Source organism: Oryctolagus cuniculus, chromosome 9 (assembly GCF_964237555.1).
Source record: "Oryctolagus cuniculus chromosome 9, mOryCun1.1, whole genome shotgun sequence".
Classification (NCBI taxonomy): domain Eukaryota; kingdom Metazoa; phylum Chordata; class Mammalia; order Lagomorpha; family Leporidae; genus Oryctolagus; species Oryctolagus cuniculus.
This window is the reverse complement of record NC_091440.1, coordinates 68,695,788-68,718,747: the sequence shown is the minus strand read 5'-3', so window position 1 is coordinate 68,718,747 and position 22,960 is coordinate 68,695,788. Positions and strand designations below refer to the sequence as shown.

At 39.3% G+C, this 22,960-nt stretch overlaps 1 protein-coding gene across 30 annotated transcripts in view; it reads left to right on the top strand.

The window, feature by feature from the left end:
* CAB39L (calcium binding protein 39 like) overlaps positions 1-22,960 on the top strand; it is a 122,121-nt gene that overhangs the window by 33,229 nt on the left and 65,932 nt on the right. For 6 of the 30 annotated variants that reach the window (XM_070048875.1, XM_070048874.1, XM_070048867.1 and 3 more), the window contains one exon: positions 3,864-4,052. The exons of 6 other annotated variants lie outside the window; for them this stretch is intronic. The gene's annotated coding sequence lies outside the window, so the exon portion shown is untranslated. Of the gene's footprint in view, positions 1-3,863; positions 4,053-6,168; positions 8,314-10,169; positions 10,238-14,207; positions 14,304-22,960 lie in introns of those variants that run through there. 18 more of the 30 variants (XM_070048883.1, XM_070048878.1, XM_070048886.1 and 15 more) reach the window with 8 other exon arrangements.

Sequence of the window (22,960 nt, the reverse complement as noted above, 5' to 3'; positions counted from 1 at the left end):
TCAGCCTAACTCCTTAGGAAGGAATATAAGTTCTTGAAAGATCCCTTTCCTTATCAAGAGTGGTTTTCCAAATCCTCTTTTCCTCTAATGCATTTGCTTCAGAAGACTTGAAAGTGAGCCATAGAACTAAGATTGCAGGTTTTGGTAGGAAGCCCTTTACCCCTCTATAGCAGTCGGTATTCCTGAAGACTTCTTGAAGGCCGATCTTCCAGGTCATGGTGTCAGTAGACTTTCCTATTTCTTCTCTGCCCTCCAACCACTGTTTCTTTAGTCCCTATGTTTTGGACCACACCCTGCTTTTGGGCTCTGGTTCCCCACTGCTGGAATGGGCAACCCCAGGATAGATGGCTCCTGCTCTGTTTTCTCTCCAAGATCTAGTTCTGTATGTTAAACTGCCTGTGGGTATCCATATCCAGAAGTCTTGCTGGCACCTCATACTTGTTATCAAACAACTGGTTTTTTATAAAATTTTTTTTCCTGTGGTCCTTATTTATTTTAAAGATGTCACCCATCTGCCGTTTTACACAGGCGTGGAAACTCATTGTCATCATGACTGTTGTCTCAATTACCAGCCACAGTTATTCAGTTGCCAAATCTATTCTCTCTGGTATCCGTAACCTTTTCATTCCCACTGCCTAGTGACCCCGTCTTCCTCGTCTACTACAACTGCCTTTATTTTCATCACCTACTGTTTGTCTGCCTCATTGATTCTGCATAATAAATCCATATTCAGTGGGCGCCGGGTTCTAGTCCCGGTTGCTTCTCTTCCAGGCCAGCTCTCTATTGTGGCCTGGGAAGGCAGTGGAGTATGGCCCAAGTGCTTGGGCCCCTGCACCTGCATGGGAGACCAGGAGGAAGCTCCTGGCTCCTGGCTTTGGATTGGCGCAGTGCCGGCCATGGCAGCCATTTGGGGAGTGAACCAATGGAAGGAAGACCTTTCTTTCTGTCTCTCTCACTGTGTAACTCTGTCAAATTAAAAAAAAAAAAAAAAGATGAATACAGTAAGATGAGACCTCCTCATCACTTAAAAAATAAATAAATCCATATTCAGGAAAGTTCTGATCATGTCAAAACTCCCTTTTGCCAACAAGTTAGTTAACTCATTAGCCTAATATTAAGACTCTCTATAATCTGATCCCAATCTGTTTTTCCATTTTTTTTACTACTATCACTCATATAGCTTTCATTTCTGGCAAATGAAATCATTATTTATTTACATTTGGTATTTTCCAACCGTCTTTGTTTCTACCTCCATGTAACCAAACCATACTCATCTTTCAGAACTGAGTTCTAATGCTACCTTCTCTTTGAAACTCTCTTGAGTCCTCAAGAAAGAAACATTTTTTTTTTTTGGTTCTTTAGAATCTTTGTAGTGTTTCATTGGTCTTCCATTTGTAATTATTTTGTGCCTTGCTCTTACTTATTTTGATACATGTCATGTTAGAATATAAATTCTTTATTCTACTGTGTATTCTCAAAGAGCAGATTTTTGGCAGATGGCTGGATGATTGGATGAATGAATCCTATACACTGGGGTGGTAAGAAAGTTTTAACACGTTTCCACTGTACAGCATTGAGGGCCACTGGGTTTTATTGTATGGTCTGTGCACTGCCCAGTAGCTCCATGCTAATGTGCCTGGGAAAAGCAGCAGAGGATGGCCCAAGTGCTTGGGCCCCTGCACCCATGTAGGAGGCCTGGTTGAAGCTCTTGGCTTCTGGCTTCTGCCTGGCCCAGCCCTGACTGTTGCAGCCATTTGGGATCTTCCAGCAGATGAAAGGTCTCTCCCTCTCTCTCTCTATCTGCCTCTACCTCTTTCTGTATCTCTGCCTTTCAAATAAATCAATCAATCTTTTTTTAAAAGTTCATGGAAAATGGACTTAAACAGTGTTTATTTTGATGCAAAAAAATTAAATCCATGTATATAAGGGTTCTTCACAAATTTCATGAAAAATAAATATTTTGAAAAAACTAAATGAATTTCAATTTTTACACCAGAATAAACTTATCTTTTAATTTCCCTTATCTTTAATTCATGGACAAGTGGAATTTAAAGACCATATATATAAGTGATAAATCATTTTTCCCACCACTTTTCTGTGTCCAACTAACTGTGGAGTAATTGCTTATTCAGTGTGCCATAATGCCACTTTTATCTAAGACTCATGAGTTTACAATTTGTATTAAATTTGGAAATTTTTCACTCATTATTTTTTAAACAGTATTTTCTGTTTCTCTTCATCTTTCCTTTCCTTTTGAGATTCAAATTTTATTCATACAAGTAGTACATGTAGTACATGTAAGGGTATGCAAAAAGTTTATAGAAAAGTGAGATTAGGTAAGGTTATTTTGATACAAACAAATTGGAAATCCACGCATACAAGGAGCATTCAGAAAGTTCATGGAAAATTAGTACTATGAACAAATTTACTTTTTCATTTCATTTTGGAGGTGCAGGTGTTTGGCACAGTGGTTAAGATGCTATTTAGGACACCCACAATCCATATCACAGTGTGTGGTTTGAGTCCCAGCTCTGCTTCTGATTCAGCTTCCTGCTAATGCAAAGCCTGGGAGGCAGCAGATGGATGCCTTCTTACATGGCTGCTACCAACATGGCAGAGCTAGCTTGAGTTTCTAACTGCTAGCTTCAGGCTGGTGCAGCTCTGGCTCTTGCTGGCATTTTGGGAGTGATGGATGGATGAGTGGAACATCTCTGTGTCTGTCTCTCTGCCTTTCAAATAAAATGCAAGTAATTTTATTTCGCTATGAACCTTTTCAAGTACTATGGCTATTAATGTTTCCCCACAGTTCTTAGATGCTCTGTTCACCTTTACTTTTTTATCTTTCTTTCCCCTCTGTTTTTTTTTTTTTTTTTTTTTTTTTTAAGATTTATTTGTTTGAAAGTCAGAGTTACACAGAGAGAGGAGAGGCAGAGAGAGAGAGAGAGGTCTTCCATCTGCTGGTTCTCTCCCCAGTTGGCCGCAATGGCCAGAGCTGCACTGATCCAAAGCCTGGAGCCAGGAACTTCTTCTGGGTCTCCCACATGGGTGTAGGGGCTCAAGGACTTGGGCCATCTTTTACTGCTTTCCCAGGCCATAGCAGAGAGCTAGATCAGAAGAGGAGCAGCCGGGACATGAACCGGCGCCCATATGGGATGCCAGCGCTTCAGGCCAGGGCGTTAACCTGCTGTGCCGAAGGGCTGGCCCATCCCCTCTGTGTTTATTCTGGTAACGTCTGTTGCTGTGTCTTCAGTTTATTCACCATATCTTCTGTCAGTGCCGTCTGCTGTTCATCCTATTTGGTGTAATTTTCATTTCAGAAATGACAGTTTTAATTTTTAGAAATTTGTTTTGGATCTTTTTAATATCTCTCCTGAACATTCTTTCTTGTACTATGTTGAGCCTGTGAAGTGTATTCCTAACAGTTGTTTTAATGTGCTTGGGTAGCAATTCTGTTATTTTTGTCTATCTGAGTCTGCTACTGTTAACTGATTTTTCACCCTATAATGTATTGTATTTTTCTGCTTCTTTGCATAGCCTGGTAATTTTTGCCCGAATGCCAAACATTGTGAATCTGTGTTGCTGTGTGCTAGATTTTTAAAGGTCCGTAAATATTTTTGAATTCTACTCTAGGATGCAGTTATTTGGGGTGGGGTGGGGGAATCTGTCCTTTCAAGGCCTGATAGGGAACACCGGTGCAACCTTTCTTCAAGGGCTAGTGTGCTGCCACCACTAAGGCAATGTCCGTCCGAGTACTCAACCCGATTGCCTATATATTTTGAGATTTCTTTACTCTTGCTGTCAAACGTGAGCTGCTCCTTGTCCTCTGTAAGTACTGGGGATGTTTTCTGCCTGTTCTTTTCCAGGGGTTCTTTGATTGACATCAGAGAGTCTTCTCGCAGACCTGTGCTGATCACTCTGCTGAAGGCTTGATGGGAGCCCTCTGCAGCTCTCCTGGGATCTCTCTGTGGCTCTGACTCCCTGGTGCTCACTCTGTGAATGCAAGTCCCATTGGTGCTCCTGAATTCTCTCTCAACTCTGCCTCTTCAACTCAGGCAGGCTGCTGAGCGCCCCCTCCCTGCTCTGCAGCCTGCAGCAGTTGTTAAAGCTTTTTTTGTTTGTTTCTTTTCTCTCAGGGATTACTGAACTGAACTGCCTTGTGTCCAGTGTTTGAAAAACCATTGTTTTACAAATTTTGCTCAGTTTTTTAGTTATTTAAATGCAAGAGTAAATATAACCCATTACTTCCTTTACTCCCTTGTATCCCGAAGCACAAATGCCCCTGTAATTGTGTTTTTAATTACTCTCTGTCCAAATAATTTTTGAAAATGTTCTTTATTGTTTAATTTTCAAATATTAATAGAATTCTTTTTTTTAAAGATTTAATGATTTATTTGAAAGGCAGAGCTACAGAGAGAGAGGGGCAGAGGAAGAGAAGGGGGGAGAGAGAGAGAGATCTTCCATGTGCTGGTTCACCCCCCAGATGGCTGCTAGGACCATGGCTGAGCCAGGCCAAAGCCAGAAGCCAAGAGCTTCCCAAGCACTTGGGCCATCTTTGACTGCTTTTTCCCAGGCATATTAGCAGGGAGATGGATCAGAAGTGGAGCAGCCGGGACTCGAACCTGTGACCATAATGGGATGCTGGCACCACAGGCAGCTTAACCATAGCTTAACCCACATCACCAGCCCCTGGAGTTTTTAAAAGAACATTTGTGAGGTCAGCATTGCGGTACAGTGAGTGAAGCCTCCACCTGCAATTCTGGCATCCCATATGGGGGTAGGTTGGAGTCTCTGCTGCTCTACATCTGATCTGTCTCCCTGCTAATGTGCCTGAGAAAAAGCAACAAAAGATAGCCCAAATGCTTGGAGAGCTCCTGGCTCCTGGCTTTGGCCTAGCTTGGTCCTGGTCATAGCAGCCATCCGAGGGGTGAACCAGCACGTGGAAGATCTCTCTTTCTTTGTCTCTCTCCCCTTCTCAGTCTCTGCCTCTCTCTGTATAACTCTGCCTTTCAAATAAATCAGTAAATCTTTAAAAAAAGAAAAGAACTTTTGTTTATTGAAAAATTTAAAAATAGCTTCTAGTTTTATTATGCTGTGGTCAGAGGATACAGCTTGTACAATTTCTCCTTTTGAAATAAATAGATTTCCTTTATGACCTGATAAAGTCACATTTTATGGTTTCTTTGTGTGCATGTTATAAAGTGGTGTTTAGTGGGAATCATATATACAAATACTATGTAGTCAGTCTTGTCAGTTACAGATTTTAAATTCTTTGACTTTACTCTTTGCTTTTGAATTCAATGTAGAGTCATATAAAATCTCCCAATTTTATTTTTTATTTGTATTTATATTACTTGGATGAGGGGTGGTGCAGGCAGAGATATCTCCCATCTGCTGGATTCTAACCCAGATGTCCACAGCAACCTGGCTGGACCAGGCTGAAACCAGGAACTGAGAATTCAATCCTTTATCTTCCAATTTTAAAGTGACATTAAAAATTAACCTTATCATTATTCTTTTATTATTATTATTATTATTTGACAGGTAGAGTTATAGACAGTGAGAGAGAGAGACAGAGAGAAAGGTCTTCCTTCCGTCGGTTCACTCCCCAAATGGCAGCTACGGCCGGTGTTGTGCCAATCCAAAGCCAGGAGCCAAGTGCTTCCTCCTGGTCTCCCATGCAGGTCTAGGGCCCAAGCACTTGGGCCATCCTCCACTGCTCCCTTGGGCCACAGCAGAGAGCTGGACTAGTAGAGGAACAACCAGGACTAGAACCCTACACCCATATGGGATGCCGGCACCGCAGGCGGAGGATTAACCAAGTGAGCCATGGTGCTGGCCCTTACCTTATCATTATTCTAAGAACTACTTTCACAAATTCTGAATTTGTTCAATTTTACTAGAACTCTTTGAAAGCAATACAGGATATGAGGCACTTAATAATCCTTAGTGATTTGGGATAATTTCCACTTAACATTCAAAATAAAAAATAGAACTCCAGAAATTTTATAAAACTGCTGATTGAATGAATAATTAGCAGACTCATCTGTAGTCTTTTTTGATGACTGTTTCTTAGGTGTTAAGAAGCAACCAAATAGGCCGGCGCCATGGCTCAATAGGCTAATCCTCCGCCTTGCGGCGCCGGCACACCGGGTTCTAGTCCTGGTTGGGGTGCCAGATTCTTTCCCGGTTGCCCCTCTTCCAGGCCAGCTCTCTGCTATGGTCCGGGAGTGCAGTGGAGGATGGCCCAAGTGCTTGGGCCCTGCACCCCATGGGAGACCAGGATAAGTACCTGGCTCTTGCCTTCAGATCAGCGCAATGCGCCGGCCACAGCGGCCATTGGAGGATGAACCAACGACAAAAGGAAGACCTTTCTCTCTGTCTCTCTCTCTCTGTCCACTCTGCCTGTCAAAAAGAAAAAAAAAAAAGAAGCAACCAAATTATCATATAATATATTTAACTTTTAAAAGTCCACTTTAAATGAACCAGAGTCAGAAATATGTAAGGGCCAGTGGTGTGGCATAGCAGGTAAAGCTACTGCCTGTGACACCAGTATCCCATATGTGTTCTGATTTGAGTCCTGGCTGCTCCACTTCCAATACAGCTTCCTGCTGATGGCTTGGGAAAGCAGCAGAAGAGGGCCCAAGTGTTTAGGACCCTGCACCAAGGAAGCCAGGAGGAAGCTGGCTGCTGGCTCTGGCATGGCCCAGCCCTGGCCATTGCAGCTCTCTGAGGTGGTGAACCTGCAGATGGAAGTTTCTCTCTCTCTCTCTCTCTTTTTCTCTCTGTACTTTTGATTTTCAAATAAATAAGTCTTTAAAATGATTTAAAAAAAATCAGTATTGTAAGGCCAAGTATTATTTGCGTAACTTGTTTTTCTTAAGGCATATTAAACGCACTTACAGACATTTACCTTTAACCTTTTAAAACTAACACTCTTAGAGATATTTTAATTCTGTTACCAGTAAGATTAATGTGTTACTTAGTAAATCTGATAACTACTCTGGCAGCTCTGTCATTGGGAGATCTATCAGAAGAGCCCAAGACTTACCTGGAAGCAGGTAGTGGGAGATGGAGAATCTGTGAGCTGTTGACCAGCGTTCCTTCTGAGGCAGCAAGTACTACAAGCTGGGTACATTGCCTCCTAATTCCACAGAATCCTACAAATGCCATTTAAGCTGTCAGCTACCACCCGATTCTTTTCCAGCTAATTCCTCATCCCTAGACCTTTCAGAGACCCATAATTTTAAGACATTTTACTCTATATTTGTATAATAATTTTAAAATATATTTATTGCAGCCTTCAGCCTTTGTAATTCTCGTTGGAGAGCTATTATGCGTCCTGAGGAGTAATGCTTAAGGGGGAAATGCTTTCTTTCCAAACAGAATTAAGTGCATCTGATTTGCACATGAATGATTTTTAGTGTCAATATTTTTCTGTTTTTTACTTTCCCTTTTATAACTGTAAATGTTGGTATGAGTTTTAAAATTCATTATTAAAAATACATTAAAATTTCATCGAAGTCTGCTTTAAAATTAAATTAGAAAAAATCTCAAATCATCTCTGCATTTTAAATCTCAAGGTTAAATTCATAGTTGCTGCATGTTAACTTGCTGCCTTTCTTGTTATAATGGGAAATAACATCTCCCCTGAGCCACTAACATTAGGTGAATGTTTTATCGTTACTGTCAGCAGGGCTTTTTAAAGGCGATGGTCAAGCCAGTTTAATCAGTTGACAAAATCCTAGGCATTAACAAGCATATGAAAGTAAGGAGGAAAAAATTTGTTAATCCCTAGACTTTGTTTTTTCTGTTGGCCCAAGAATTCATTTTGCTTCAGCTTAATTACTTTACATGCATTCTTGTGACGTTACACAATTGGAGAGGAAGAAAAAGGAGCTGTGACTGTGTGGTGTGTGTCTAAAAGCCTGTTAGAGAGGGAGAGGAGGACGCATAAGCAAGCTGGTTTGACCAGAAACAGAACTGCCTGTGACAGATTAAGAGACAAGCAAGGCTTGGAATCTGAGAGCAAGCAGAGTGGAAATTTACAGCTGCTCTATGTGAGTGTTCAAGTGATCATTTTCTACTAACCTTTTCCGGTGGTAACTGTTACTCTTCAAAGAGGGACAGAAAGTCAAGACGGAATTGTGGAAACTTCTCGGTCACACTTTGGTAATAGGAGGCAACCTCTGTTAAATGGAAGATAAAGGATCCTCGTCTGAAGCGCTTTGAGCTCCAGAAAGAGCTGTCTTCAGCACCTCACCATGTGTCTACTTTTTGTTGCTTAGACAATCCTGGGCGTTTTTCTAGCATTTGGTGAGTATCAGCCAGGCTATCTCTGTCAGTTCCTAGAAATGGAATTAATAGGGCAAACTTTAGTTTTAATTAAGCTTCTGCAGTTATTGTTTATAAATTCAGTTTAAACGCACAGTTGTTTCTTGTGCATGATGAACTGCTGTTACTAGGAGAGGTTTTTAAAACAACAACTGCAAAACAATACTTCTCTGTTGCCTAAGGCACTTGAACCATTACCAACTATTCTGTGTCCATGGAATATCTTATTTTGGATATGAGTTTTTATTTACAAAGAGTTTCCAAAAATAAATAGTTGCCAAAATAGTATACCATTTTTGTATGTTTTTATTTAAGCTGCATAAAAATTCAAAATTATCTCTTTCTGTCTGTTGTCATTAAATTTAAAATTACCTTTGGGATCTTTGGTATTCCAAATTATAGCATTCCCTCCTAATTGAAAAATTGTTGATACTGTTAATTAAAAGGGTATATAATTTAAATGTTGAGTGCTTTTATTAGATCTAGTAACACCTGATTTTTCTAAAATTCTTTAATGAAAATAAAAATTAGATAATTTTATAATTTCATATGAAATGAAGGCACATGGATTTCTAAGTTAAGGAACAAAGCAGTTATTTTGTTTGTACTGCTGATACCAAGATGTCATATAATCTTGCTTTGTTAGAGTACTACTATAACCAGATGTATGTGTGTGTGTGTGTGTGTATATATAAGTAATGGAGCAAAGAAAGAAAAAACAAACTCTTAAAATATCTAGTGATACTGCAATAAAACCGTCATTTGGATAATCTTAAAATAGGGGATTACATGCTAATTATATATCTACATATGTATCTTTTTAGCAGCATGGGTGGAAAGCATATAATCATTCTTCTGTAGGAGGAAGGAAGTATGTATATATTAATTGCTAAATTGAGTCATTGCCTAAAGATGCACCTTTCTAAGCCAAGTTTCTAATCTATCCTCTGTTAGTTATTGCTTCTGGTGAGTCCTTTAAGGCAGACCACTTAGCTGAAATGAAAACTTGTGCAGAGTATCAGCAAATACATTACAAATGGTTTGTACCCTACATATAGTGTAAAATGGCTGTACTTTCTCTAATTAATTTCCTCTATGTGTACAGAAGCCTGTTGAACAGGTTTTGTTTTGCGGTTTTTCTTTTTTAGCCTGTTAACCTGTGCTTAAGAGGCAACTCAGCTGCTCTGTAGAAACCTTTTCTGGACCAGTATCTTGCACTTAAAGTCAAAAGTAAACATAAGAGAGGTGATATCACAAACCACCTTTTTCTTTACAGAATTTCCCACGCTCAGTCCTCGTTAGACTGATGGGCAGTTTGCATGTAGCTTCACAGTCTTCAGAATATTTTTTTAAATCATAAACTAGTCATTCACTGGTGTTTCCTAGTGATGGCACCATGTCTTAAGTCTAAGGAATGTAAATATATAAATGAGGAATAAGTCATCCCCAATTTACAGTGCTTTGTATTTCAGAAGTTTATTTATGAGTTAGTTGCTGGGAATTTTCAACCCAATTTAGCAAGTGGCTATTGCACTTTTATTATAGCCAAGAATGTATTTCACACCATAGAAAACCTGTGGCCACCCTGACAAATAGAAAATCAGCCTAGTGATAAAAGGAAATACAAAGCATATATGTTAAATAAGATATTTTTATTTATGTTAAATATTAAATCTGGAAAAAAAAAACAAATTCAATAAGGGGTAGATAGATCTTTGAGAGGATGCTTATCAGTAGGATTTCTAGGTACTTTCATGAGCTTCCAAATTTGAGTGCACTGTTTATGCGAGCTGATCTGATCGTGATTGGAATCCGTGATTTCTCTTTTCCCAGTTACAGGAATATTTCTGGTCATTGCTTTTGTGTTTATCTGCCATTCCTGAGATCTATCCCAGTATGACACATAGTAAGTACCTGGTGATAGTTAGCGACTTGAGGACCAAACTGATTCTTGAGTTCACAAAATTGAAACTGAGTTATTTTCCCAAAGTATCCAGGAAAGTAAAGGTGTTTGGGGGCACACCTTTGTCATGAGAATTGTGAGCAGTGAACAAAGCAAAAGTAAGGCAGAATAGGCCAAACTCTTCGGAGAAAGAGAAAAAAGCAGAGTGTAACTTGGTGGCAGTGCTGAGTGGGCAGGGATGTGATGGAGGGGAGTGGTTGATGAGCTGGTTATCTTGAGTACATGGGACATTCTGAAGTCAAGTGTCAACTTTAACTCATGTTTACTAGGACCCAGATGAAGAAATGTGGCCTCTTTGAAAAACTCAGGTTAGAACTCTCCAAGTTAAATTTGGTTATACTGACCCTCAAAATTTCTCTAAGATATCATTATATAAAATGTAAAAAAATAGTAGTGAATAAATTTATGTAATGAAGTAAGTAATTTAATAAATCCAGGTTACATTTAGATCATTTTTAGTGGCAACAAAAAAGCTTTTCCACTTGATCAAGAAACTCTAGAAATTTCAAGTTACATAAAAAGAGAAATGACTTTGAGTAATCTTAAGTGACGTACACTACGTTCTTAATGGATATTTGTTGAATAAATTAAGGCAAGTTTGGACTGTTTTCCATTGGTACATGTGCATGTGCATATGTATTTATATAATGGCTTAAAGATAATATTTAGCTGATTATTTCCTTAACAAAGAAGAATCTCTTAAAATTATACTGGCAAACATGTTATTATGATTATGCTTAGTATACTATTTTTTTAAAGGTCTCTTTTTTTTTTTTTTTTTTTTTTTGACTGGCAGAGTGGACAGTGAGAGAGACAGAGAGAAAGGTCTTCCTTTGCCATTGGTTCACCCTCCAATGGCCGCCGTGGCCAGCGTGCTGCAGCCGGCGCACCACGCTGATCCGAAGGCAGGAACCAGGTGCTTCTCCTGGTCTCCCATGAGGTGCAGGGCCCAAGCACTTGGGCCATCCTCCACGGCACTCCCGGGCCATAGCAGAGAGCTGGCTTGGAAGAGGGGCAAATGGGACAGAATCCGGCGCCCCGACCGGGACTAGAACCTGGTGTGCCGGCGCCGCAGGCGCAGGATTAGCCTATTGAGCCGCAGCGCTGGCTTAAAAGTTTGTTTTATTTATTTGAAAGGCAGAGTTACAAAGAGAGATATATAAAGAGAGAATCTTCCATCCGCTGGTTCAATCTCCAAATGACTGCGATGGCCGGAGCTGGGCCTATCTGAAGCCAGGAGCCAGGAGCTTCTTCTCAGTCTCCCATGTGGGTGCAGGAACCCAAGGTCTTGGGCCATTCTCAGCTGCTTTCCCAGGTGCATTAGCAGGTAGTTGGATCAGAAGTGGAGTGGCCAGGACTCCAACCGGCACCCATTTGGGATGCTGGCACTGCAGGAGGCAGCTTTATCTGCTACACCACAGTGCTGGCCCCCTTAGTATGCTATTGGAAATGAAAAAAAAAAAAATGGATTTACACTGAAATCCTTACTATTTCTAAATGAGATGATATACTTTTTCAGTTTTGTGACTTACATGTCTTAGATTTCCTGTAGAAATTTATCTAATCTCTTCCAACTCTGGAAGGATGAAAGATTATATTAAATTTCCCAACTTGAAAAATTTTGGAATCAACTCTAGGTATCTGTAGGAGAAAATGTAATTTCAACTATATCACTTTTTCCTTCCAGTTTTTTAGTATATGTGCTGCTGAAGCGAGCACTCAACTATATCACATTTATTTCTGCTTCCTGTGTTAAGGTTTTCATAGGCTAATGGTTTCTAGATAGGCACAGGGGCTTACTGAAGCTATTCAACGGTTATGTTTCACAGTGTACCCATATACCTTGTCGATTACAGTATCTAACCAAAATTTGCTGTTATATGTATGTAATATGTTTGTGCTTATAGGAAAGACTGAAAAACAATGAATTAGGAGTTTCCCTTGATAATTCTGCTATACAGAATAATCATTGTGAATTTTATTGAGATCTAGTGCTTTGATTGTAGTTACTAGTTTCTGAAAATACTATAAATTCAGATTGTGAAATTCTAATGTAAAATTGGGACTTATTTATAACCATTGCTAGTTAATAAGCATAGGAAATTTTAGCTGCCACAAATGACTGCATCTCCCCATAGAAACATTGCCGTGAACCTAATGAGTGAAGTTATTAGTTTTTTCTGGAACGGCAGTCTAATAGGGCCTTAGGTCACAATAAATCTATGAGGAGCTGTATACCTTCCTAACTTTGCATGTTAATTGTATTTTAAAATTTATTTCAGTTTTACAGGGCATTAGAATTAACAAGTCAGTAACAAGAGATGTCACTTTCTAATTTTCTCTTATAAAAGGGTTTTTTTTTTCCTGATGTAAATCTGATCCGGGCTTCCAGGGGGGCAAAGATGCATATAAAACTTCTTACAAGTTTCCACTTCCATGTCTGTTGTGCGTTTTTAGAAAATGTCTCTCCCTCAGACTCCATTAGTAAAACTTAAAAAAACAAGGTCTGTCTTAGTTATTTTTAGCTGAGAAAAAGGACTATCAGTAAAAACCATTATTCATACTTTTTTGTCTATTGATTTTCATTCATGTCTGTAGATTTGAAAACACAAAGTTCAGACTTGATGCTTTCTAGTTGCATTTAGGATATATATTTAAAAATGAAAAACTGAAAAGGTAGAGGGTACTGATTGGAAGATACTTTGACCTAGGACTTGATATGGTAACATGTAACGATAATGATGTGCTTTGTCATTTTTTGTCTCTGTGAAGGCAGTTCTAAAAATTATGATGGTTTTTGGGAAGAAGAGGGAACCTTCTTGGATATAGCAAATATAGAAGATTTTTCAAGTATACTTTGTAATTTTACAGTTTGCATACAGTCAGATGCACTCCTTTTAAGATAATAATTCAGTTAGTGTTAACAGATGTGTTTGCTCCTGTAACCTCCATTCCATTAAGAGTGAATTTTATAGGCTCAGTTATTTTCTATAGATACACTTCTGATTGCACTTATTTCTGAGTCCTGTTTGAATACAGTTTTTAAAAAATGGTAATCTCTGAGCCTTTCTAAAATCTTTTGTTTGTAGTAGGATGTTTAACTTTTATGACTTAAGGGAACATGTCTGTGCCTTAAGTTTAAATTTAAAAGCTCTAAGAAATTTGGGGATAAATCTCTCCCACTGTTGATTATAAAATATACTCATGTGAAAGAAAAAGAAGGTGCATTTCTGAGCTTTCTTACAGTGAATTAGCAGCTTTGTTCTACAGGTACTGTTTATGGTTTTACCTGTGGAAATCTTGAGATTTCTTTTTACTTCAGAGATGAATTTCCCACTCCTTAAATTTTCTTGCAAAATCTTTGAAAGTAGAAATGTTGTTGAACAGCACAACTGGAGTGTCTAATACATAAAGGCCTGCAAATACGCACTAGCCACCCAGACGGTTATTCCCTGTGAAGTCTTCAAGTGGGATAACACTTTCATGCTCAGAATGGCCTCTTCCTCTAGGTTCCTCACCTCCACCAAACAGTCCTCTCCACTGATGTCACTGGACCTAGTCAGATGACTCCCTTGAGTAACTGACTTTGGACTGTCGTCAATGGCACTCACCCAGAGTTAGGAAAATGAAATATTTTACTGTGTATTAAGAAAGGGAATGCTGCCAAAATTGACTACAAAATCCACAGGGCTTGAGTTCCCTGGGAGTAAAACTGAGCCATCTTTTTTGGCTTGTTCTCCCAAGTCTGAGCCAAGTACTACTTTTTATGAAACCTCATAGCCAAAGAAATCATATTTGACTAATGTTTTGAAAAGACATGATGATCAGATATTCCACAGTTTGAACTTTAAAAAGTATGATTTTTTTAATTCATTAAATGTATCATTTAAGAGAAGTTGTTTCCCTTATCAAGGCATTTGCATTGTGTATTATATGAAGTTAGGAAAAAGCAGAACATTTGAAGGAAGAAGAAAATTAAGCACCCATATGCTGACTATACTACCCAGAGGTAATCACTGTTGAATTTTTGTAAAATTTTTTCTGTGCATAGATTTTATGTGTGTATGTTTTGTTTACAGAGTTGTAACTATGCTTTGGAATATGAGATGCTGTTTCAAACATTACCCCTTCCATTCCATTTCACATTCTGCAAACATTTTTATAACCATATACCATATTGCATCAAATTTAAGAATCCATTGGTTGTAAGACATGTGGTTACTTTTTGTACCAACAACAAAGAAAACAAACTGCCAGTTAGTGCAAGGTACCCTCAGTGGCTGAATCTCACCTAAGTTTCAGAGATATTAACATGTTAAAAAAATGTTTAACTTTCAGAAGTTTTAAAAATCTGTGATGTACTTAATAGTCTATCAGGTGAATGTATCAAAAATAGAATACTAAGCCAGAGGTTGTGAAAATTTTAAGGCTATAGATCCATCTGCCCAAATTACCGTCTAATTTTCATTTCTACCAGTCAGAAACAAAAGCGCACACTACTCCATTATCAGTAAAATTGTTGTTGTCAAAACAACAAAAACCTGAAATATAAGAGCGAAAGTGTCTTTCACTTTGAGTTTGCATTCTTATTGATGTTATAGAGTTTGGTTAAACATTTACTATGTGTTTGTTAACTGTGTTTCTTCACCTATATATTCTCTCCAACATGTTTCTCTTATTCATATTAAAGAGGTCTTTTATAATACTAACCCTCTGTCTTTAATATTCACATTACAGAATTGTCTTGTTTGTCTGTAATTTTTATTTGTTATTATTTTATCTACAGAAATTCAGTTTTTCTATATTTGTGGCATATTTGTATTGATTTGGGTTTGTCCATCTTTTTCTATTTCATCACTTCTGAAGTTAGAAAAATTATTTTATATACAGAATATTTTAAAGATTTATTTATTTGAAATACAGAATTGCAGAGAGAGAGAGGGAGAGACAGACAGAAAGAGATCTTTGTCTAATGGTTCATTCCCCAAATGACCAGACAATGAGGACTTGACCAACCCCAAGCCTGGAGCCTGGAACTCCATCTGGGTTCCAATCCAGCTTCCTGCTAATGCGCACTTTGGGAGGCAGCTGATGATGGCTCAGGTACTTGGTTCTCTAGGAAACTTGGATGGAGTTCCTGGCTCCTGGCTTTGGCCTGGCTCAGATCTGCCTATTGTGGACATTTGGGCAGAGAACCAGCAGACAGAGAGATCTCTGTTTCTCTTTCTCTCTCCCTCTGTCTCTCTCATTCTGCCCTTCAAATAAATAAAAATAAATAAAACTTTAAAAGAAAAAGATTTACTGAGCAACATTCTGAAATAATTATGTAGATTTGTATGGTTGAAAGGATCGTTGACTAAAGGGATAAATACACAGATAAATAGATGCACCTTGTGCGTCTTTAAGTACAACTTCTATTTCTCTATTTCATTTGTTAGTTTTCTGTTTCAGGGAAATTAATTATTCTTGTTTTTTAAATGAAAGTTTTTGCAGTTTTTCAAATATAGATCTGGTATAGATAACATACATTAGGTGACAGTTTTTCGTTATATTTTCTTTCTTTCTTTCTTTCTTTCTTTTTTTTTGACAGGCAGAGTGGACAGTGAGAGAGAGAGAGAGAGAGAGAGAGAGAGAGAGAAAGGTCTTCCTTTGCCGTTGGTTCACCCTCCAGTGGCCACACTGCAGCCGGCGCACCGCGCTGATCCGATGGCAGGAGCCAGGTACTTCTCCTGGTCTCCCATGGGGTGCAGGGCCCAAGCACTTGGGCCATCCTCCACTGCACTCCCGGGCCATAGCAGAGAGCTGGCCTGGAAGAGGGGCAACCGGGACAGAATCCGGCGCCCCGACCTGGACTAGAACCCGGTGTGCCAGCACCACAAGGTGGAGGATTAGCCTAGTGAGCCGTGGTGCTGGCCCTCATTATATTTTCTAACTTGTTATTGTTCATGTATGAAATATATTAATTTACATATATTGATCCTATACTGTCTTCAACTACTTCACCTTCTATTAATTCCAGTTTTAGGTTTTATGTATATAATCATGCTGTTGATTGTGATGTTGTCAGATCCTTCCCAAAGTTTTTAATGTTAATTTGTGTTATGTTTTAATTCATCCGCCAGAATATATAATGGTGTTTTAATGATGGTCTTTGTTTCATCCCTCTTTTTTGTAAAAATACCTCTATGAACAATGATTTTGTCTGTTGTGCTGAGATTTATATATCTCTATTGATTTTGCTTTTGTTGGATGTCTTTTTATCATCAACTGAAATAATTTCTATTTGACTGATATATTAATTATATTCATAAATTTGCTATGAAATAATCTGAGTTGGTATATTTTTTTAACTTTTATTTAATGAATATAAATTTCCAAAGTACGATTTATGGATTACAATGGCTTCCCCCACATACCGTCCCTCCCACCCACTACCCTCCCCTTTCCCACTCCCTCTCCCCTTCCATTCACATCAAGATGGTATATTTTGTTTTTATTGCTTTATTTCAAAGACAGAAGGAAACAGATCGATCTTCTTCCATCAACTGGTTCACTTCCCAAATGCCCAGCTGTAGCTGGCACTGGGCCAGGACGAAGCCAGGAGCCTGTAACATTTTGTCTCTGTCAAAATACTTTAAGGAGGTTTTTTTTTTTTTTTTTTTTTTTTAGCAATTCTATTTTATTCACAGGCACGTTATCACACATTACTTAGTTAACTATAAATTCTGTTTTTCTCGTGTTCCTGTTTCTCATCCCTTCTTTCTTAGGTAATTTTACTTTGCCTTCAAAGTTGCACAAGTTTTGATTATAGAAGTATAGGTTAGGAACTAGCTTTGTGGCCCAGCAATTAAGCTGTCACTTGGGACACCCACATCCTATTTAGGAGTGCTGGTTCAAAAGTCCCAGCTGCCCCACATCTGACCCAACTCCCTGCTAATGTGCTTGGGAAGCAGAAGATGATGGCTGAAGTGTTCAAGTACCTACCACCCAGGTGGGAGACCCAGAAGGAGTTCCTGGCTGCTGGCTTTGGCCTGGCACAGCCCCAGCTATTGAAGACATTTGAGAAGTGAACCAGCAGGTGGAAGATCCCTCTTTCTCTCTGTCTCCCTCTATCTGTCACTCTGCCTTTCAGATAAATACGTAAACCAATCTTTACCAAAAAAAAAACCTTCAAACTTTATTTTTTTTAAAAATACTTATTTTATTTATTTGAAAGACAGAGTTACAGAGAGAGGTAGAGAGAGGTAGAGAGAGAGAGAGAGAGAGAGAGAGAGAGAGAGAGAGTTCTTCCATTCGCTGGTTCACTTCCCAGATGGTTGCAACGGCTAGAGCTACGCCAATCCGAAGCCAGGAGCCAGGAGCTTCTTCTGGGTCTCCCATGTGGGTGCAGGGGCCCAAGGACTTGGGCCATCTTCTACTGTTTTCCCAGGCCACAGCAGAGAGCTGGATTGGAAAAGGAGCAGCTGGGACTGAACCAGCGCCCATATGGGATGCTGGCGCTTCAGGCCAGGGCTTTAACCCGCTGCACCACAGCACTGGCTCCAAACCTACAAACTCTAAAAAGAAAGGCCGGCGCTGTGGCTCAATAGGCTAATCCTCCACCTAGCGGCGCCGGCACACTGGGTTCTAGTCCCGGTCGGGGCGCCGGATTCTTTCCCGGTTGCCCCTCTTCCAAGCCAGCTCTCTGCTGTGGCCAGGGAGTGCAGTGGAGGATGACCCAAGTCCTTGGGCCCTGCACCCCATGGGAGACCAGGAGAAGCACCTGGCTCCTGCCTTTGGGTCAGTGCGGTGCGCCGGCCACAGTGTGCTAGCCATGGCGGCCATTGGAGGGTGAACCAACGGCAAAGGAAGACCTTTCTCTCTGTCTCTCTCTCACTGTCCACTCTGCCTGTCAAAATAATAATAATAAAATAAAATTTAAAAAGAAAAAAAATTCTAGGTTAAAATTTTTCCCTCTGGAAATTGTATAAACAGTGTTTCACTGTCTTTTGATGTCAGGTATAGATCCCACTCCCCTTTTGGAGTCTGGTTTTTAGGTGTATTTCTCTGCTCAGTGGAAATTTGTAGGATTTCTCTTTAGCCTTAATGTTCAGAAATTTCAGAATGTGTCTTTGGGTATTCTTGTGTTCTCTGTGTATGATAACCATTAGTTTATTGAAACCAAAGATGTTCAGCTCAAGAAAATTTTCTTGCATTTTTTACTTATCTGATTTATCTGTTACTGTATCAGGTATCTGTTTTTTCCTTTCAAAATTCCTATTCAGTCAGTATTGGCTCTATCTCTATCCTGAATATTTCTAACTTTTCTCTGAAGTTGTTTTTCCCTTTGTGTTATGCTCTTCATTCCAGATTTCAGTGGCTAATTTGTTTTTTAATTTAATATCCTTCTACCAGTGAGCTATTCTGTTGCATTTTTTTATTTAGTCATACATGCTTTTCGCGTCAAGAACATTTTTCTCAATCAGTTTACTTCTTTTTCAATGGAGCCCGTTCTTACTGTATGGATGTGATAGCATAGTATATCTTTGGAGGATTTAAATATAATTTTATCACCCTCTCCTCTAGGGTTTGCTCCGTTTGTTTTTCTAGTTTTCTTTCACTTTCCTGATTTTCCTCAAATGCCTGATGATTATTGATTTGTTGTATATTTAAAAGCTATGCGCCATGTCAGTTGGTATTGGCTGGCAGCTGATATGACTTCAACCACCTAAAAGAAATAGGAAAATTTATGGAAATAGGAAATTTAAAGAAAAAGAACATTAAAAAAAGCAGTCAGTATAAATTCCAACTGTTTGGAAGAATGACGAATAACCAGGATTCATTTACTGTAGCGGTAATAAATTGGTAACAACATGGGAAAGCAACTTGACCCCATCTGGCAAAGATGAAAATACTTTTTGCCACCCTTTTTGGATCTGTTTTAAAGTAGTGGTTGTTTTAACATTTAGGTTGTAAACTTGTTAGCAGGTAGTAAAATCACCTTAAAGAGGAATGATCAGCACTTAAAAAAAAAAAAAGATGTAGAATACAACAGATAGAATGGAAATATCCAGAGGGCAGATGTTTCGTGAAACAATTCTGCAGTCATTTCTGCATTCTTTTGCACTGGGTCACAGTGCACAATGCATATCCTTAGTACAAGTCACTATGAAAGAGAGTTGAAACCACAACTAAGAGAAAATCTCATGCAAATGTTTAAGGAGACCTGTAAAAGAATCTGTGTTACAATAATGTTTGTAACAGTAAACAATTAGATCCTAGAGAATCGGTAAATAAATTGTATAATCATACAAAGGGTTGCTATGCAGCCGGTAAGATGAATAACTAGAGATGTGTATATCAAGACATTTCATAGAGTGTTGAAGTTCAAGGAAACAACTAACAATACAATACCATTTCTGTAAAGCTTTTAAATTATACACTGTAAAAATATACATCATCTGCAAGTGTTGGTAAAACTGAGATCACATATCAGAAGAGTGAATGATAAACATGGAGAGTATGAGAGAGGAGAATGGAGACAGGGTGATGTATCCAGAAGGCAGCTTCGTTGTTTGATAGTTTTTTAAGCCTGGTAGCAAATGTACAGGAACTTGTTACATTATTCTCTTTTTGTTCTTTATTTTATTTAAATTATAAATCAAATATTTGAATCGCATATTTATTGACTCCCTGTGGTGTACCAGGCACTGAAGTAGGAAATACAAAATGAGTAAATCTCCAAGGGCTCACAGTGTAGCGGGGGATACGGACACACCAAGGATCTGCCCAGAAAGCCAGAGAAGGGGAGAAAGTTTTTTGAAAGATTTTTATTGTTGGGGCCAGCTCTGTGGCTCACTTGGTTAATCCTCCACCTGTGGTGCCAGCATCCCATATGGGCACCAGGTTCTAGTCCTGGTTGCCCCTATTCCAGTCCAGCTCTCTGCTGTGGCCCGGGAAGGCAGTGGAGGATGACCAAGTGCTTGGGCCCTGCACCCGCGTGGGAGACCAGGAGGAAGCACCTGGCTTCTGGCTTCGGATCGGTGCAGCGACGGCTGTTCAGCCATTTGGGGGTGAGCCAACGGAAGGAAGGTCTTTCTCTCTGTCTCTCTTTCTCACTGTCTATAACTCTGACAAATTTTTTAAAAAAATTATAAAAAAAAGATTTTATTATTAATTGTATGTTGAGTTGACAAATCATAATAGTATACTTTTATGGAGTACAGGGTGGTGTTTTGATATGTTTTTGATACATAATGATTAAATCAAGCTAATTAATGTGTCTGCCATATCACTTACCTATCGTTTTTATGGTGAGACATTTGAAATGTACTCTTAGCTATTTTGAAATACGATTGTGTGATAAATCTCAAGCCATTCCTCTGTCTGTCTGAAACTGTACCCTTTGATCAAGTCCCTCTACCTCCCCCAACACACACACACACACACACACACACAACCTCTGGTAACTGTTGCTCACTCCTTCTGTGAGTATGAGTACAGCTGTTTTTAGATTCTACATGTAAGTGAGATCATGTGGTATTTGCCTTTCTGTGCCTGGCTTATATGACTTAGCATGATTTTCTCCAGATTTATCCACATTGTCAAATGACAAGATTTTCCCCCTTTTGAAGGCTGAATAATACTCCATAGTGTGTCATAAATACCACATTGTCTTTATCTTCTTCCACTCACTGACATTTAGATTGCTTCCATGTCTTAGCTGTTGTGAATGTGCTGCCATGAGCATGGGCATGCAGATACCTCCTTTTTTTTTTTTTTTTTTTTTTTGACAGGCAGAGTTAATGAGAAAGAGAGAGAAAGGTCTTCCTTCCATTGGTTCACCCCCCAAATGGCCACCACAGCCAGCGCGCTGTACCTATCCGAAGCCAGGAGCCAGGTGCTTCCTCCTGGTTTCCCATGCAGGTGCAGGGCCCAAGCACCTGGGCCATCCTCCACTGCCCTCCCAGGCCACAGCAGAGAGCTGGACTGGAAGAGGAGCAACCGGGACTAGAACCAAGGGTGCCAGCGCCACAGGCATAGGATTAGCCTAGTGAGCCGTGGCGCCGGCCGCAGATACCTCTTCTACTTACTTATTTCAGTTCCTTTGGAAATATGCCCAGAAGTGGGATAATTGCATTATATATGGTAGTTCCATTTTAAATTTGAGACACCTCCATAATGACTATACTAACTTCCTTTCCCATCAACATTGTACAATAGTTCCCTCATCAACGCTTTGATTGTTTCTATTTGATTAACTTATATCACAATTCCTTTGGTTCCATTGCTGAAATACGCCTGCCATGTCTTGTTCATGCTCCCACAGTTTTTGGTGGGATGGACTGGGATGGAGGGCAGACCTGTCTATCACAAGAAGTGTGGACCAAATAGCCGCCAGAAGTTTCCTTCTTTTTCTTTCTTTCCTTTACTTCTTTGTTTCTCCTTCTATCATGATCTTCATCCTTTTCAGGGAGATTTTTGTGGCGGTTTCTTTTTTAGCTTCTTTAGTTGAATTCTTATTTTTATTTCCCTGTGAATGAATTATAATGTAGGTTCTCACCCTCCCATATGCCTTGCCAACAATATAGAGGTTCCATTTCAAGAGCTATTTTTGATTTTTTAGAATTAATTTTGTTGAGCTCTTTGAGAGCTCAATTCTACCTCATCTTTTTGTTAAATTTTCATTAGGCATACACAGTCTGCTCACACATAAATGATATGTTGGCCATGACTTCTTAAAACTCCATAGGTTTTCTCCATGGTCTCATGGCATTCAGTTTTGTGGCAGCCTAAAGACAACCTAATTTTTGTGCCTTTTGTTTTTTTAAGGTCATTTTTTGAAATGTGCTTTGACAAGAAAGAAATATTTCTTTCTTTTAAAAGCCACAAAATATACTGAATTTTGAGTCTCATCATTAATTCTATTTGAAAAATCTTTTTTTTAAAGATTTATTTATTTATTTGAAAGAGTTACACACATACGCACACACACAGAGAGAGAGAGGTCTTCCATCCAATGGTTCACTCCCCAATTGGCCGCAATTGTGCTGATCCGAAGCCAGGAGCCAGGAGCTTCCTCCGTGTCTCGCACACGGGTGCAGTGGCCCAAGGACTTGGGGGCCATTTTCTATTGCTCTCCCAGGCCACAGCAGAAAGCTGGATTGGAAGAGGAGCAGCCAGGACTAGAACTGGCACCCATATGGGATGCTGGTGCTTCAGGCCAGGGCATTAATCCACTGTGCCACAGCACCAGCCCCTGAAAAATCTTTTAAAGGACTAGTTGTGGATCTTTTTTTCTGCTTAAACTGTTTTATCTTTGATTAATTGCTTCTGCTCTGTTTTTAGTTTCTTTTCTTGATGTTCACATCTTTCATTCCATTCTCATTGCTGTAGTAATAGTTATTTGTTATGGGATAACTCCCCATCTTCTCCACATTGCTATAAAGTGCCTATGAGGATCTAAAGTTGCATATCTGTACAAACTCTGTATCTTTTCTCCATTAATATTTGTTGTTTCAACCTTTCCTGGGCAAAGGCCTTGTTGTGTCTGCAGTTCCTGCTGCATTGTGAGCCCTTTGAGGCTTACTCATTTTGCATTTCCTGGTAGATTAGAGGTGCTCAGTATTTTTTGAATGGATGAATGAAGGCTAGCTAAGTGTGTCCCTTGCACTTGCCCTCAGTCGG